The sequence below is a fragment of the Leopardus geoffroyi genome, chromosome D4, assembly GCF_018350155.1.
Source record: "Leopardus geoffroyi isolate Oge1 chromosome D4, O.geoffroyi_Oge1_pat1.0, whole genome shotgun sequence".
Classification (NCBI taxonomy): Eukaryota; Metazoa; Chordata; class Mammalia; order Carnivora; family Felidae; genus Leopardus; species Leopardus geoffroyi.
This window is the reverse complement of record NC_059342.1, coordinates 8,596,710-8,614,987: the sequence shown is the minus strand read 5'-3', so window position 1 is coordinate 8,614,987 and position 18,278 is coordinate 8,596,710. Positions and strand designations below refer to the sequence as shown.

Genomic DNA, 18,278 nt, shown 5'->3' with positions numbered 1-18,278 from the left:
GGGTCAACCAGGTTTCTTCCTTACAAGCCTCCAATGTTTTCTGCAAATGAGAACAGAAACGGGTTTCCCCATTGTATTGAAATCGAATCTCAACCACTCATCACGGCCTTTAAAGCCTTACAGAACCGCGGCCACGCTACCCCTCTAACTTTATCTTGTATCGCTGCACTCCGAGCTCACATTGGTCCCCTTTCTCTAGCTGCCACCGCAGGGACTTAGCCCAAGTTACTGCCTCTGCTTAAAGTAGTTTTCCCTGGGCTTCCAGATTTCAGAGTTGCCTCTTACGCTTTAGGTATCAGCTTAGAGACCCCTTCAGACTCCCCTATCTTCCACCTCGGCACCAAGCTCGTTTCCTTCCCAGCGCTGATAACGTGCAACTACGTTCAGCCTGTACCCTCAGCCCCCAGCGTGCACAGGGTCGAGTGGATGTTTGCCACACACGACAGAAAGGCTGACCGCCACGGGCACGGGCCGGGATCCTAGAGGAAAGGCAGCTCGGGCCAACCCAGCAGCCCTCTCAGGGCAAAGTAAGAGGAAGACAAGTCGTAAATCCGCCCCCGTCGCCAGTCTCCCGTCTCCCCCGACTCTCCCAGAACAGAAAAGGCCACAGAAGACTATCCAGCGGGTGACAGGCGCGAGCACCTCTACCCTCTGGCGGCTCGGACAGACCCTCCCCCTGCAGCGTGGGGCAGGGGGCGAACGAACCCTTCCAGGGGCGGCCGCCGAGGCCGCCGCACTCACCGCACACGTGGGGCCGAGGCAGGCGGGGGCCAGGCTCCGGGGCGCCGCTTCCGCTTCCTAGATTTGCTCCGCCCCCAGGCCCGCCTTTTCCTTCTAGCGCAACGGAGCTGGGGTTAAAGGAGAGGCCTTAGCCAGGAAAACGGAAATTCGGCATTTCTATTGGTCCGCTTCCAGCACTTCCTCTGGAGGCGCCACGGCTGCGCCGTGCGCGGGTATTGGCCCTTGACAGGATCCGTAGGGCGATCGCGTATCGCCGGCGCCTGAAAGTGACGTCGTTAACCCTGTCGTTCCCAGGCCCGAGAAAGGAAGGCCGCTTCTCGCCCACGCGTCTGTTGTTGAAACGGAGTCCTGGGGTGGCGACTGAGCTAATACCAAAATAATTGATTTTTTTTTTTTTTTAAGAGTGCTTTCATTTGCACCCTCTCTGGTAGTCTAGCCTGAAGGATGAAAGGGTGTTCTCGGAAGTCGGTTTGAATTTTAATCCCGGGTTTTTTCGCTTCGTGGCTTTGGCAAATTACTGTATGTCTCTGAATGTTTGTTACCAGCTCGATAAAGTAGAGATCGCTAAATCATACATAGCGCTTAGCACAGTGAATGAACCTGGTAAGCGCTCATTAAATATCATTTTTAATGCCTCCTCGTGTCTCCAGGCTGCATTATTCCATTTTCCACTCTAGGAAATGAGACTATAGTTAGGATATTATCCCCACTTTTCAGCTGGAGTAACACCACATATTTGGTTATGATACTTGTCATTGGATTTAAGGCCCTTTGAGATAATACAGGACGATCTCATCCGAAGGTCCTGACTTAGTGATACGGCAAAGATCTTCTTTTCCCAAATAAAGTCCCTTTAACAGGTTCTGGGGCTTGGGACATAACACACGTTTTGACGACCTGGAAAGTTGAGGAATTAGGACATGATTCCAAGTGTGTCAAGCGTCAGATTTTACTGTCTTGCAAACGACACCATCTCTTGTCCCTTAAGGCATTAGGCCTAAGACTGGTAATTTTCTAGACTTCCTGAGGGCAGGGCTGTCATTATTCAGGCACACATCCCACTACTCGGCACATAGCTGTTTAGGAAGTACTTACTGTTTGCCTTAAGTATTATAAGTGTGTTTGCATTTCAGCTCACTTAAGTCTCATAAGAACAACTGCAGTAAGGCCTCTCCCTTCATTTTACGGAAACAAGGGGAAACACAGTAAAGTTGATCCGGAGAGCTTGACTCCAAACTCAACAGGACTGCCTCTGGACTGCTTTCCCTAATCCATTGGTTCTCTAGTAAATGCTCAAAAGCAGAGATACACCCTACCACACAATACCTGGAACGGATACATTTTTCTTTGTAAGGCCACAGACAGAGACGCCGCATATCCTCTCAAACACGTCCATGTAAATACCTTAAACATAGACATCAAAACCCTACTTACTATTCATTTGTCTTTTCACTAGGGAGGAAAAATAATGATCACATACCAAAGTCCTAGATCATTACCAATAATGCTATTTATCAAGTCCTTTGTGCTACCAAAAAATGAGTTGACTTGAGTCAATTTTGTTTGGAATGAGTCTAAAGTGTCTCCTGTCTTTGCAGAACAGCAACAACAACAACAAAAAAGCTTGTCTATAACTTTGCAATGAACCAAATTAAGCCCATTAATTCTTCAAATATCTAATGATCTAAATGTCGAGCATTAAGAATATGTGTAGGGGCGCCTGGGTGGCGCAGTCGGTTAAGCGTCCGACTTCAGCCAGGTCACAATCTCGCAGTCCGTGAGTTCAAGCCCCGCGTCAGGCTCTGGGCTGATGGCTCAGAGCCTGGAGCCTGCTTCCGATTCTGTGTCTCCCTCTCTCTCTGACCCTCCCCCGTTCATGCTCTGTCTCTCTCTGTCTCAAAAATAAATAAAAAACGTTAAAAAAAAATTAAAAAAAAAAAGAATATGTGTATTCCTACAAGCATAAAATGCTCTTGTTAAATGATAGAGCATGTGACTTAATCAGAACCATCAGACTTGTACACATCTAAGAGGTTTTATAGCACTGTAATTAAGATGATTGGTACTGGAATCAAATGAATCTGGCTTAGAATCCAAGGTCCATAGGGCCATGGACAAGACAGTTAATTTGTACAGGCCTCAGTTTCTGCTTACATAAAATGAGAAAAGTAGTATTTATCTTTTCAGGTTGCTTACATGACTCAAGAAATAACTGTAAAGTTATTAGCCAGTAGTAAATGTTGAGTGATTCATACCTTGATCTAGGAGAAAGACACAGAGAGAGAACCAAGCTGTATCCATTAGAAATGCTCTTGGGGGCAAGGAATGGAAATTTCCGCTAATAGTGGCTTAAGCGGTAATTTTCTTCACAACAAAAATTCTAAAGGTAGTCAGTTTTCTAGTTCAGTGATACAAGTGTCATCCAAGACCCAAGCTCTTTCAATTTCTGGGCTCCGCCACCCTTAGTGTGTTGACTTCTAATGTTCTCACTTGTTGCTTTTATTTATTTTCTCCCTCCACCCCCGTCCTTTGTTCACCCTCAGCCATTCTCCCCCTGAGTGCCCCCTCCCCCACTCTGGCAACCACCAATCTGTTCTCTGTTTCTATGACCTTGGATTTTTTAGATTCCACACAAAAGTGAAAGCATACCGTATTTGTTTTTCTCTGACTTATTTCACTGTTGCTTTCTGAGGCCAGATGTACTCAGTTTCAGGATATATATTAGAGTTTAGGACTAGGAGAATGGGGAAAGGGATGAAATCTACTTTTCCACCCAAATAGGACTCTGTCTTTCTATCCCAGAAGGAAAAAAACCGAGCAGCATTTACCTTCTATTTCAGAGCCCGGAACTGGGTTACATGGCCACCCTCAGGACTGGAAGACCATCAAACATAATGTTAATCATGGCATTTGGATGTAATTATTTTTCCAGTACTCCAGTAAAATTAAAGGTCACTTGGCAAATATGCTTCCATCCAGCAGTAGAGATTTAATCTACAATTTAAACTAATCTGGTTTAAAACTTAAAATAACTGTAGTAAGCTAAAAATTAAAATAATTGTAGTGTTCAAGGTGGTGGATCTCAATCTTGGCCACACATCAGAATCACCTGTGGAGTCAAAAAAGCAAAACAAAACAAACCAGTAATGCTGATTTAATTAGTCCGAAGTAGGACCTAGGCATTGGGGGTTTTGAAAATTCCCCAGATCGGGCTACCATGTAGCTAAATTAAGAGCCACTCGTTTAAAGAATGGATTTCTAGTTGTTGATTTGATTTCCTAGTTATCTGAGGATTAAACCCTTTAATCTTCTGGTCCTTCCTTTTGCATCACCAGAATTAAAGAATTAAATGTATAATACATTTGTTTCTGGAAGTAGAATGTCTTAGGCATAACTGCATCCTCCTTGCTGCTTGAGGTCGCCATTATTTAATATTATATGTTGAAAATGGCTTAAATTTGAAATATCTACTGTTAAATGTATTGTGAAAGATGTTTGCTTTTTTTTTCAATTCCTCATGATTTTGTGCAATTTTTCTCTTTTTCATAAAAATAAAAAGTGTTAGGTGTTAGCTCCCACACATCTCCCCTTTCCTAAAATCAGTTCTTTAGAGTTCTAATTAATGGATTTTTAACTAATTGGTGTTGTTTCTCTGCTTCCCAAATGTGTAAGCAGGGATAAAGGGCATGTTATTGATATAAAGCATAAGTGAGATTTTGGCAAAGATCGAGTTTTATTTTCAGGGCCTATTAGAATCACAAATCCATGGAAACGGAACAGTTGCCAACACATTTTCCTTTAGTAAAAAAGAACTGCTTCTGAGTAGGGTGGATTATGTTTTTCAATACCATAGATTTGCTTAAAAGTACACTAATATAGTCCAAACATTAATCGTGCACTCCTAATGTCCTGGTTGCTGTCTTAGAAGCACAAAACCGATTTTGTCCTAATTTGCTTTCTTTGGTTACACGCTTAAGGGCAGCACGAAAATGACATGACCAAAATAAAAGTTTATCTGACTGTAGTATAAAGTATCGCTTTGAATGCAAGCTCTTGTCAGCAGGTGATGGAGACATGAAAACCAAGACTAATTAATATCACATAAAGCCCACGAGTTACCATTGATATGTAGAACACTTACAATGCACTATGGTTTTATAAACCAAGACTCCTCAAGCGATGGGTACCAGTTTCAGGTTTTAGCTAGAATGAGAACACTTCACACGTTTTTAAGTTTTTGTTTAACTTTTGTTTAAATTTTCTTTACAGGCTCGGTAAGAGGTGGTTCCCTTTGGAAAGCAGTGACCGGTTTTAACGTCCAATTTCCTGGATTTGTGAGCAATAAAGACTTGATAACCAAGCATATTAGTAATTCTACATTTTCCCATTATTCTCATTTAGCTTTTAAAAACGATGGGAAGTACACGTCAGGCGTTACCGTGATGCCCTCCTTCTAGCCACCCCGATTTCCTCCTCCCTTGAAAAGAAAGGAAAAAAAAAAATGAACCAACTAGCCTCAACCCATTGCGTCTGCTTGAAATCTCCAGGAAGCAGATGCCAAGATAGAATTAGGAGGCCAAGAAACGTATTGGCAGACAAGCCGACGAGGGGCGAGAAGAGAGAGAAGAGCGAGCAATGAGTGGGAGGAGGCTGAGACCATGGTGCTGACCTGATACCTGTGAAGGGAGACACGGAAGGGAGAGGATGTGGTGGACGACGTTCGGACTGTAGTGGAGCCCTGAGGAAGTCCAGGCCAACACGGGGCTCCCGAGCCAAGCCTGCCCATTAAAGGAGACCGAGATGTGTAGGCATGGCCCAGCTCCAGTACCCTCTCTGTGCTCAGTCATTGTTTGGGCAACCCAGGGACAGAATGGCCTCAACATGAATGCTGTGTTGGAGCCTGACGTTGTGGCCTCTGGAGGCCGTGAGCTAGCCCCTCCACCTGATGATCAGAAGTAATAGCCCCTGCCGGGATGGTGACTCCTTTTCTCACCACTGGTCCTGGACACAAGGAATCCATTATATCCAGCTGGCATCCACAGCTCAATGGAACTCTTGCTCTGTCCCCTGGCAAGAATGCATTCTCTCTGGGGACAAGGACCGCTAATCCTACAGAGCCCAAAGTCTTGGGGGGCAGGAAGCACAAATCGCCCCAAGTTTCATTGAGAAGGAGAAGTGGGGCCATGCTTGCTTCTACCCCTTAGTTCCTAGACCCCTGCATTCTTCTTACAGCGTCATATAGGGATCTTGGGTTTGGACTTATTCTACACTCTGTAAGAGAGCTCCCCATGTTTGTAGATGATGGCCTCTTAGGGGGTGCTCCAGCTGCCCTGTCAGCAGGCCATTGCAATACTCTATCAGGCTGACTGCCTCTGGGTGGTACAGCGTGGAATATGACCTGTGGATCACATGACCTTTTTTGACTTAAATTATATCCCCCGCTCACATACTGTTATGTAGGGTTCTGTGCCTATCGATCAAGCACTTCATAAGCTCTTAGACGGTGATGCTGACAGAGGCTCCGTGGGCAGGAAAGGCCAGCCCATGGTTGGAATAGGACTCCGTTCCTAGGGAGAGAAACTGCTGGTCATTCCGGATTGAAAGGAGCCCAGTGTCATCAACTGTGGGTGGATGGTAGCTGTTGGTCTCTTTGGGAAATAAAGCCATGTCAGGGGCTCAGCACTGGTTCTGTGGCTGGCAGTTTCGACATTCAGAAGAAGTAATTAGGTTGGCGTTGGTAAGTGGAAGTTATGCCGTTGGGCCCATGTGTAGCCTCTATCTCTGACATTATGACCACGCCATTCATGTACCCATCATGCCAGTTCTAGAGCACCTAGGGCTGAGAACTGATGTCAACTGGTTGAGTCATCTTGTCAACCTAGTCGTCCAATGTTCAGGGCGGATGCCTTTTGACTGGTATTAACATGAAATGTTCACATCTTGTGTCCATTCCCATATGTCTCATCCACACGCCTTTACCCTGTGGATGGTTTTTATTTCCCATCATCCTTTGCCCTCCAGGCTCTGACCAGCTGGTTGGGCCACTGCCCAATGATTAGGAATCTCTATATGTTCTCATCTTGGGCCACTTTCCTTCTCCATAAAGTGGATGACAAGGAGCCCTGCCTGCCCTCTAAAAAGACTTTCCCTCTCCACTGTCTTTCGGCCCGTATGAGAATGTAATGTCCTGTTTCAGTTTCTCCCCCACAAACTGAGCCCAGTCATCTGTAATCCATGCTTGGGCTTTCTCCTGCTCCTTCAGCCGTCTGTATGACACCTTATTATCAGATCATGGATGAGAGCTTGGGGAAGGGAGCTGGTACCATCATGTGGGTGATTTGGAGGTCTGTGCTCCCTGACCATGCAGCTAACTTGTGTCCTCTGGTCTTACTCGGGCCCAGTTACTGATGCATCATTTCTGTCTTACATGGCCGGGCCCATCTGGCTTTGTGAATTGACAGGCAAGACAGAACTCGGCTCTTAATGAATAGATCTGGACGGATGGTCAATGCTATGCTATAGTCAAGTATTCTATCTCCGTTAGGGCTCAGGAACATGCCAGGAGCTCTTTTTTGAGATGTGTGTAGTTTTCCATTACACATGGCATGATCCTGGGCCAGAACACCAAGGTCCTGTGGTGGGATCTTCCTAATCGGGTTACTATGAATGCTACGCTGCATTTTTTTCTCACCACTGACACCTCCACACCACAGGGTCTGCCAGATGTTCTGGTCTAAGTGGGAAATCTGCCTTCACTACAGCCTGGACCTGCTGTGCAGTTCTTTCCCGATCCAGGCCCCACTTAGGGCTGGCATCCTTCCATGTCCTCCGGGGTACGCACTGGGACAGGATCCCTACATGTGCAAGAGGTGGCGTTGTACTTTTTATTTCACAATAGGGAAGGCAGGATGTAGCAAAATGCCTTTACTGGGGAGGGGACTGCCTGACATATCCCTGGCCTTAAAAATGTGTACCTCCTTCTTTTCAGCCCTACCTTTTAGGATGCCCGAAAGCTTTACTGAAGTGGTCTGTCCCTGAATCTTTACAGAGTTTGTCTTCCAGCTTCCGGCACACGTGTTTCTTACCAAGGTCTCCAGCCCACTAGCCGTGTCTTCATCTTATCGATGTGACGGATCAATGTGAAGTTCTTCAGGTTGTCCAGATGGTCCAGATCTCTCCGGACTATATTAAGACAGGAGGTGGGCGAGCTAACATGGCCCTGGTACAGAACTGTAAATGAATATTGTTGTTCATTCCAACGAATGCGAACTGCTTCTGATCCTATTTTCCATCTATTTTTTTCCATCCTATTTTACCATCTGCCACGGCAACTCAGGCGTCTCACCTTTGCTCTCCAGGCTTTAGAAAGCCACATAGCAGTGTGTTCGCCCCCTTCCCCGGGGTCCTCGCCGGGGTGTTAAATCCCATGTCCCAAGAAAGTGACTCCAAGTCAACGTTTCCCTGCCTGTTCACTTTCACCTTCTAACCCCTTGGTCAAACACCCTCACAATCCACCCCCACCCCACCCCCCCCACTCCTCCTTTGCCCCTGACAGTATATGCTGGCCAATCCTCGCAGGTCTTCGAGGGCATACTCTCTTTTCTCTGTAATCAGGCCCAGCCTGTCCCCGGCTCGGTTATGCTGGGAGGTAACTGCAGTTATTGGCCTGCCAGCCAGGAGGGCAGCTGAGGGGGGAGCGGGTGTTGCCTTGCAGGGAGAGGCATCTGCAGTATCTTCCTGCACAAGGGAAGTCTAGCTCTTAATTAGAAAGGCGTGGGTCACCTCTGCAAGCTCTGCATGGTACCACCTTTGTAAGTTACCATGGAGGCCTCTGGCTCTCCCGGTGGTCCTTATTCACCTGCTCCCAGTTTCTCATTATCACTCGGCAGGGAACCCTCCAACTTCACTCTCCTTAAATACACCGGACCCCCTTTAACTTTCAAAATGCCTGGGCCACTGTACTGGCAATTCCCCTCCACCAGATGTCCCCCGGTCACCCGCGGTGATTTTTTTTTTATTTTTATTTTTATTTTTTTGTAACCGAGCAACCAACCGTCTGGTGCCAAGGACTAGCCGTGCCTCACATACCACTTGGATTGTGATCCTCCTCGCCAGCCATGGTGAATAAGCCAGTCTCAAAACCCCATCGGATTGCCAGCTTTCTGGAATCACTGCTGGTACCTTTTGTGTTATTTCAAGCTTTCTGGGAAGTGCAAAGCAAAGACAGAGTTAGAAATGTAAGAGATGTACGCAGGGAGTATAAAGGAAAGTGGAAACACGGTTAAGTGGGAGCGCCTCTAACTGCAACGCAGGAAGGCAGGATTGATGGGAAGAGACCCAGAGAAAGATCCAGAAGGTTTTCGGCCAGGCTGGAGTGTCTCCTCGGAAGAGACCCAGTTGGGACAGGAATGTGGATGGTGTGCCTTGGCCATTGCTCTGTGCCTGGCTTGCAGCCACCCTGGGAGACTGTGGCCTTGGCTTGAATACTGTGGTGGACCCAGAAGGGGTGAGGGCTGGAGGCTCTCAGCCCACCATACCTCTCACCTCTTGCAGCAGGTTCTGACTTGTGGGGGGATGGGAGCGTGTGCTCTCGGCCTGCCGCAGTCACATGACTAGTTCCGTGGCAAGACCAGGATGAAAACCAGAATCATCACTAGGGTTTTAGAAGACTTGGGGCGCCTGGGTGGCTCAGTCGGTTGAGCGTCCGACTTCAGCTCAGGTCACAATCTCGCGGTCCGTGAGTTTGAGCCCCGCATCAGGCTCTGGGCTGATGGCTCAGAGCCTGGAGCCTACTTCAGATTCTGTGGCTCCCTCTCTCTCTGCCCCTCCCCTGTTCATGCTCTGTCTCTCTCTGTCTCAAAAATAAATAGATGTTAAAAAAAAATTAAAAAAAAAAGAAGACTAACCATCTGCCCTTCTTATATTTGGGGGGGCAAGATTTAATTTCTTATATTTGGGGGGGCAAGATTTAATTTATATATTCTTCAACATATGATCTAGTATTGAACAACTCAAAGCAATAGGCCCTCAAAAAAGCCACCATCGACAATAAATTATACAAACTATTGAATCAAAATACATCCTAGTATTGAGAGTAGAAGTTCAGTCTTGGGGAGCTACACAATTTGGTGTTTGTTTTGATACATCTTTGTTAAGATTTGGTATATGTAAGGCGGGGTGCCCTTGGTGCCTGTCTGTAAGACAGGGACACTAAAATAACAATCCAGAATTTTAAATTTGGTGGCCAAGAACTTTACATATTTTAATGTTTTTTTTTTACTTTTTTATTTTTATTTTTTAATGTTTTTATTTATTTTTGAGACAGAGAGACAGAGCATGAGCAGGGGAGGGGCAGACAGAGAGGGAGACACAGAATCCAAAGCAGGCTCCAGGCTCCCAGCTGTCAGCACAGAGCCTGAGGCAGGGCTCGAACTCATGGACTGTGAGATCATGACCTGAGCTGAAGTCGGACGCTTAACCGACTGAGCCACCCAGGCACCCCTTGATATGTTTTTTTAATTTTTAAAGTTTATTTATTTATTTTGAGAGAGAGAGAGAGTGAGCATGGAAAGGGCAAAGAGAAAGGAAGAGAGAGAGAATCCCAAGCAGGCTCCACGCTATTAGAGTGGAGCCCGATGCGGGGCTCGAACTCATGAACCAAGAGATCATGACCTGACTGGAAACCAAAAGCTGGACGCTTAACCAACTGAGCCTCCCAGGTGCTCCAATATGTTTTTTTTTTAAACATCATTGTACCATTTCTTTAAAAAAAGTTTTTTATCGTTTATATTTGAAAGAGAGAGAAAGGGAGAGAGAGAGACAGCGAGCATGAGCAGGGAAAGGGCAGAGAGAGAGGGAGACACAGAATCTGAAGCAGGCTCCAGGCTCTGAGCTGTCAGCACAGAGCCTGACATGGGGCTCGAAGTCACGAACCCACAAGATCATGACCTGAGCCAAAGTCAGACACTTAACCCCATCATTGTACCATTTCAGATAAATTTGCCATACGAGAGCTGGGAAATTGTCTTGTTTGCTGTCATATTTCCAGGACTTGCTTCCAAGATTGCTTGGCATGTATTTGGTTGTCAATAGTATCTGTTAAACAAGTGCCACTGCTGAACTAGAAACCCCTAAGAGTAGGGATCATGGTCATTTTCTTCACTGGCACACAGTAAGAACTTACGTCAACAAATCCAGCAACCATCGTTATTCAGTGGCTGCTATGTCCTGGCCACTGTGTTAGGCGCTAGGGACATATTAACCAACAAAAGTAAGACTCCCTGCCAATAAGCATCCAACAGTAACAAATGAGAGCTAAGTGCACTGGAGGAGATGTTACGGGTACCACAGTGAAAAGAATAAAGCCGGGTAATGGGAGAGCCAGGTTGGGTGGACAGATTGCAATCGTAAATGGGGTGGTCAGAGTGACGTCATTGAGAAGGAGAGATTTCAGAGAAGACTTGGGAGTTGGCCCAACATCTCTGGGGGAGGAGCCTTCCAGGCAGAGGAAAGAGCTAGAACAGGGGATACAAGGCGGGAGTCATCCATCATCACACATGACTGGTGTCCTTGAGGAAGAGGGAGGAGGCCTGTGTTCCTGGTGTCGGCTAAGGGAAGAAACTAGCAGGACACAAGGTCAGTAGGAGTGCTTGGCAAAGCATAAATGTGTTTTTAGGCCAGATTGAAGACTTTGGGTTTTACTTTGAGCGAAAAGAGGAACCATCTTAGCGTTCTGAGCAGTGGAGAAAAGGATCTGACTTCAAACAATAAACTTTGTTGGGGCGCCTGGGCTCCGTTCATTGAGTGTCTGACTTTGGCTCAGGTCATGATCTCATGGTCTGTGAGTTCAAGCCCCGCCTCAGGCTCTGTGCTGACAGCTCAGAGCCCGGAGCCTGCTTTGGAGTCTGGGTCTCCCTCTCTCTCTGCCCCTCCCCCACCTGTGCTCCGTCTCTGTCTGTCTGTCTCAAAAAGAAATAAGCATTAAAAAGAAACAGGAAACTTTGTAGAATTAATGCATATTGTGAAGTAGCTACGATCATCTGATTCTGTGGCCCAAGAACGGCAAACTCCACGTGAGGATGTGTATTTTCCTGATTTTTCCTGAGCGTCACATTCTTGCTCTCCAGGGAGCCCCTGGTCTTATGCCACCGTATCATTCCCACTTCACAGCCGTAGGGGGAGTTTTCTACCAATCGTGTCGTCACGACTAACTTCTGGATACCACTTGTTAGTTTCTAGAGCATTTCTACGATTTATTCCACTCAAATTATCACGACAACCACATGTGATGGGGATAAGATCACACCTATGTCACAAATAGAAACACAGGAGTTGAGAGGTGATATCTATGTTGACCACAGTCACTCTGTTAATAAATGGTAGAGTCTGGATTTTGCCTCCTTGTCTAGTGTTTATGGGGCTGCACTGTAGGTCTGAAAGAGGTGAAGTTCATCTTCCCCAGGCAGGGCTCACCGTCCAGGTGGGAGGCCAGGATAGGAGTCAACAAAGTGCTAAAAATATCAGAATAAAGAAGTAGAGGCCAAGTGCCAAAGTCGTGGTGGGTTTAGCAGAAAAAAGGCCCACAAAGAGGATGCGGGTTGTAATGGTTGGTACCCTTAGATATACTGAAATGGGTGTGGGGAGCGTTGAGGTGGTGGGAATTGTGCCCCCAGCAAATTCTCGGGGTCAAGTCAAACACTGTGTTCCCTAGGAAAGGGTGAGTAGACACAAACGGTTGCAATCTCCATGTGGAGTGGGGGTTCCAGGAAATAGAATTACCGTAGGTAGAAAAAGGCTGTGTTATACAGAGTCCCAGGTCATAGACTAAGAACCATTTGTTCCATTCACTGGAGGTTGACCATAATTTCTGAGCGGAGATAGTGATGTTTGCAAAGTTGGTTTGTTTTTGCTACTCTCTTCGAACTTTATTTTTTTAAGTTTATTTATTTAGTTTGAGACAGACAGAGACAGCACAATGGGGAAGGGGCAGAGAGACAGGGAAAGAGAGAATCCCAAGCAGGCTCTGAGCTGTCAGCACAGAGGCTGATGCAGGGCTTAAGCTCCCCGAACTGTGAGATCACGATGAGAGCTGAAACCAAGAGTGAAATGCTCCACCGACGGAGCCACCCAGATGCCCCAAATCTCTTTGACATTTTTAAGAACGCTCAATGTAACAAGACTGTGCCAAAATGCTTTAGCGGCATGGCAGGCAGTGTCTTGGAACTGAATTCCTCCAGAAGTCAACCCTAAAACAAAAATCCAAGGGAAAAGGACTGATTTTGGAGGCAGTGCCAGGAAATACCAGTATGGAACTGGGGGAGAGAGGGAAAAGAAGGCTGCCTACAAAGCGTTCACTCTGAAGCTATCTACCATTGTGGGTAACTGGAGATTAACCTTGTTGGGGAACTCTGGGAGCCAGTGTAGAACACACACCCAAGGGGTGCAGGAGCTGGGGTGTTTATACACATAAGCTCCCACCAGTTACGGGTTGAGGGTTGCTTCTGGAGATGGCGGCTGTAGCGAGGTAGCATCAGCAGAGACCCTCAAAGATGCATCTGCTGGCGGGGGAGGGGGATGGACGGTGCTCAGTGAAGAAGTGATGGTGGCAGATGTGGACAGGCCACCGGCAGGAATATCTGAGGATCATTTCAGTCCCCTGAGCACAGAGTGACATGGGTCCAGACCGATGTGCCGAGGGCAGGGGGTGAAAAGAAGGAACAGATTTTAAGAGCTCTTATAAAGGAAGAGTTGCAAGCTTGGTCTTCCAGACTCTTGCCTTATAAGGGGACAAGTGACTCTAGCCCTTTATTTATTTATTTATTTTTTTTTAATTTTTTTTTCAATGTTTATTTATTTTTGGGACAGAGAGAGACAGAGCATGAACGGGGGAGGGGCAGAGAGAGAGGGAGACACAGAATCGGAAACAGGCTCCAGGCTCTGAGTCATCAGCCCAGAGCCCGACGCGGGGCTCGAACTCACGGACCGCGAGATCGTGACCTGGCTGAAGTCAGACGCTCAACCGACTGCGCCACCCAGGAGCCCAACTCTAGCCCTTTAATGACACTGAGGTTAAACTCTGAGAAATGTTGGCCTGGCCCCACATGCCATCTTTTGAATACATCTGAGAACATGAGTATTCTAAGACTAATTTTAAAATACCTATAAATTACACATATTAGGCAAGGACCTGGGAAGAGCGGTGATAATACTTCTAAACATGCTCAAGGGAGAGTACTGGAACACACGACCCAATTCCAGTTTCGCTCATTTAGTTACCCTGCCTTTTTCATGGGAATGAAAGAAGAAATAATGAAGAAATAATGCGAATCAGGAACATTACCTAAGAATAACTGACACCAACAAAATAAATAAATAAATAAGGTTAGTACAACCTCACCGTTGGCTCAAATATTTCAAGCAGGAGCTCTTGAGAAAATTCACCAAAGTCTGAAAATCAGAGAATAGAAGCATTGGAGAATAAGTTACTAGGGCATGAATGTGGCCTCATTCTCATAGCTAGGACTGAAAGATCGAGAGGCGTTTGTCCTGTCCTCACCCCATGTTCCTCGGCAGGACAGACAAAGGAAGGAAGGAAGGAAGGAAGGAAGGAAGGAAGGAAGGAAGGAAGGAAGAAGGAAGGAGGAAAGAAGGAAAGAGAAAGAGAAAGAAAGGAAAGAAAAGGGAAGGGAAAGGAGAAAAGGAGAAGAGGAGAGGAGGGAAGGTGAGGGGAGGAGAGGGGAGAGGAAGGAAGGGGAGAGGAGGGGAGGGGAGGGGAAGGGAGGGGAGGGGAAGGAAGAGAAGAAAAATTAAAAAATAAAAAAATAAAAAAGAGGAGATCCTGGAAGAATGGAGCCTAAGCGGAGGGGAACTGCTGCAGGGGTTGGGAGGGCTGGGATCGGAAGGGGGTGGAGGTGGAGTCAGGGCAGGTGGGACTCTCGGAAAGTGCGGGAGGCGGAGCCAAAGGGCCTGCCCTCCAAGGTCGTGGGGCTTGGCGAATGGGCGTTTCCTTGGCAGCCATGATGAACTAAAACATTACAGGACCCCTTCCTCAATTTTGCAGGCAGCTAAGAGCCTTGGAGGACTCCATGATCCATGAACAAGGGAGGACTTTCTAAACCAGCTGAAAACATTCACTCCCTCTGGTGAATGGGAGTGTAGGCAAATCAATCTGATTTAAAAAGAAAAAATGCTGATTCTTGCAGCAAATTCGCACCTGCAGTGGAAGGAATAACTAAGACATAACCTTTACTTTTCGTTTTTTCTCCTGTTTGCTCTGTTGAAATTAGGCAGTGGAAGTCTCGTTTTGAGGTTCACATGGGTGGGGGGCTGTGGGTGATATTCTGCCGAATTTGTGGTTGGAACCGCACGACTTTTTGCAGACCCTGTCCGTCGGGAGAGGCTCCTCCCCACTGACATTCCGTGGTGACTTCTCAGAATTGGCTTTCCACCCACTTCTGGATCTTTCTCTTCCCTCCATCAGATTTGATCTGTGAACAAAAAGGGAGGATATATGCCCAAAGGGATGGAAATCTTTGAAAGGTATATGCCTGAGAGGAATAAGGACAGAGGAAGGAGAGCAAAGCAAAGAGAATAGATGAAGCCAGAGAGTGAAGCAGAACACGAGGCTGGGAAGAAAAAGCAAAGGAGAAGAGCAGAGGGGGAGGGGGGAGAAGGAGGAGGGGGTTGTTCAATCTCTGGTCCTTCTGTCTTAGCAAGTGCTACCCACGCCTGAGTATTCAGTACTCACTGCTCCTTCCTCTGTCAGTGTGAGCGCCCCCGGAAGTGCCCCCCAAGCCAGCTTGTTAGTAAACGTTTATGGACACAGGGGCACTAGCCAGATGTCTCCTGGGACTATTTCATTTATTTAGTAACATGGACATATTTAGAGCCACATTTAAAATAATACGCAGGGGCGCCTGGCTGGCTCCATGGGTTAAGCACCTGACTTCAGCTCAGGTCACGATCTCACCATTCCCAAGTTCAAGCTCCACGTCAGGCTCTGTGCTGACAGCTCAGAGCCTGGACCCTGCTTCAGATTCTGTGTCTCCCTCTCTCTCTGTCCCTCCCCCCTTCAGGTTCTGTCTCTCTCTCTCAAAAACAAACATTAAACATTTTTTAAAATAACATGCAAACGTGGAATATCATTTGCTCTTACTCTCACATTTTATCAGTAAAGTCTCCCTATTCGTTTTTGGTGGGAGTGCCCTTGTCATCAAGAGAGGCACATTTGAAGTCACCCAATACTGTATTCAGAAAGGACTTACAACATTGAAGTTTACAACTTTAAGAAATAATTATATATATATATATATATATTTGCCTTTTTGTAAAACAAATTCTTTCAGGTGCCTCTATTTAGCACCCACAGTACACATTAATGGAGCTAGTAAACAGCTCACCTTCTCCAAGCAATACTGCATTTTTTAATGTAAAGTAATGGAGAGAGAGCCCTATAAATGAGAACATTTGTAAGGACGGAATTCAAAGGTGATTTCCTTTTATTTTTCTTTGAAGTAAAATTCGGGCAGGTAGAATATAGTTTTTCTAGAAGAGAGAATTCAAGGACTTAAGGCGAGGGCTGATTAGTTTCAACTTAGGATATTCCAGAGATTACTGAGAACTCCAACCAAATTCTACAGAGAGAACACATCCTTGAAGATAGTTCAGCTTCCACTAGGTTCTAGACTATTCTGTCCAGGTCAGCCTCTCCAGAAACTAAGCTGTGAGAGAATGCCAGCCTCATCTGCCCCCCAACCCCCGCCCCGGGGGTCACTTGGCAATGCCTGGAGACATTTTCAGTTGTTACTGCTGGGGCTGTATTAGAGTTGTCCAGAGAAACAGAATCAGTAAGAGCTGTGTATGCATATGCAGAGAGACTGATTTTATTTTTATTTATTTTTTAGTTTTTGCTAAATCATATGGTAAGTTAAAAAAATTTTTGGCGCATGGACTTCAAGCTGTATTACAAAGCTGTAATCATCAAGACAGTATGGTACTGGCACAAGAACAGACACTCAGATCAACGGAACAGAATAGAGAACCCAGAAATGGACCCACAAACATATGGCCAACTAATTTTTGACAAAGCAGGAAGGAATATCCAATGGAATAAAGACAGCCTCTTCAGCAAGTGGTGCTGGGAAAACTGGACAGCGACATGCAGAAAAATGAACCTGGACCACTTTCTTACACCATACACAAAAATAAACTCAAAATGGATGAAAGACCTCAATGTAAGACAGGAAGCCATCAAAATCCTTGAGGAGAAAGCGGGCAGAAACCTCTTTGACCTTGGCCACAGAAACTTCTTACTCAACATGTCTCTGGAGGCAAGGGAAACAAAAGCAAAGACGAACAACTGGGACCTCACCAAAATAAAAAGCTTCTGCACAGCGAAGGAAATGATCAGCAAAACTAAAAGGCAACCGACAGAATGGGAGAAGATATTTGCAAATGACATTTCAGATAAAAGGTTAGTATCCAAAATCTATAAAGAACTTCTCAAACTCAATACCCAAAAACCAAAAAATCCAGTGAAGAAATGGGCAAAAGACATGAATAGACACTTCTCCAAAGAAGACATCCAGATGGCCAACTGACACGTGAAAAAATGCTCAGCATCACTCAGCATCAGGGAAATACAAATCAAAACCACAATGAGATACCACCTCACCCCTGTCAGAATGGCTAACGTTAACAACTCAGGCAACAACAGACGTTGGCGAGGATGCAGAGAAAGAGGATCTCTTTTGCATTGTTGGTGGGAATGCAAACTGGTGCAGCTGCTCTGGAAAACAGTATGGAGGTTCCTCAAAAAATTAAAAATACAACTACCCTACAACCCAGCGATTGCACTAGTAGGTATTTATCCAAGGGATACAGGTATGCTGTTTCGAAGGGACACAGGCACCCCCATGTTTATAGCAGCATCATCAATAACAGCCAAAGTATGGAAAGAGCCCAAATGTCCATCGATGGATGAATGGATAAAGAAGATGTGGTATATATATATATATATATATATATATATATACACACAATGGAGTATTACTCGGCAATCAAAAAGAATGAAATCTTGCCATTTGGAAGTAGAGGGTATTATGTTAAGCAAAATCAGTCAGTCAGAGAAAGACAAATATCATAGGACTTCACTCATATGAGGACTTTAAGATACAAAACAGATGAACATAAGGGAAGGGAAGCAAAAATAATATAAAAACAGGGAGGGGGACCAAACATTAGAGACTCTGAAATATAGAGAACAAACAGAGGGTTACTGAAGGGGGTTGTGGGAGGGGGGATGGGCTAAATGGGTAAGGGGCATTAAGGAATCTACTCCTGGAATCATTGTTGCACTGTATGATAACTAACTTGAATGTAAATTTAAAAAATAATAATAAATTAAAAAAAAAAGAAAAAAATTTTTGGCGCACCTGGGTGGCTCAGTCGGTTAAGCATCCGACTTCGGCTCAGGTCATGATCTCAAGGTTTATGGGTTCGAGCCCCGCGTCGGGCTCTGTGCTGGCCGCTCGGAGCCT

The 18,278-nt window shown here is 45.8% G+C and overlaps 1 long non-coding RNA gene across 1 annotated transcript; it reads right to left on the bottom strand.

Moving 5' to 3' along the window:
• Positions 1–4,450: 4,450 nt before the first annotated feature.
• Positions 4,451–9,427, bottom strand: LOC123593166. Its single transcript, XR_006710162.1, has 2 exons — positions 8,830–9,427; positions 4,451–7,971 (listed from the first exon to the last, which is right to left on the bottom strand). It is a non-coding gene; the product is annotated as an uncharacterized LOC123593166 (long non-coding RNA).
• Between the last annotated feature and the right edge of the window lie 8,851 nt (positions 9,428–18,278).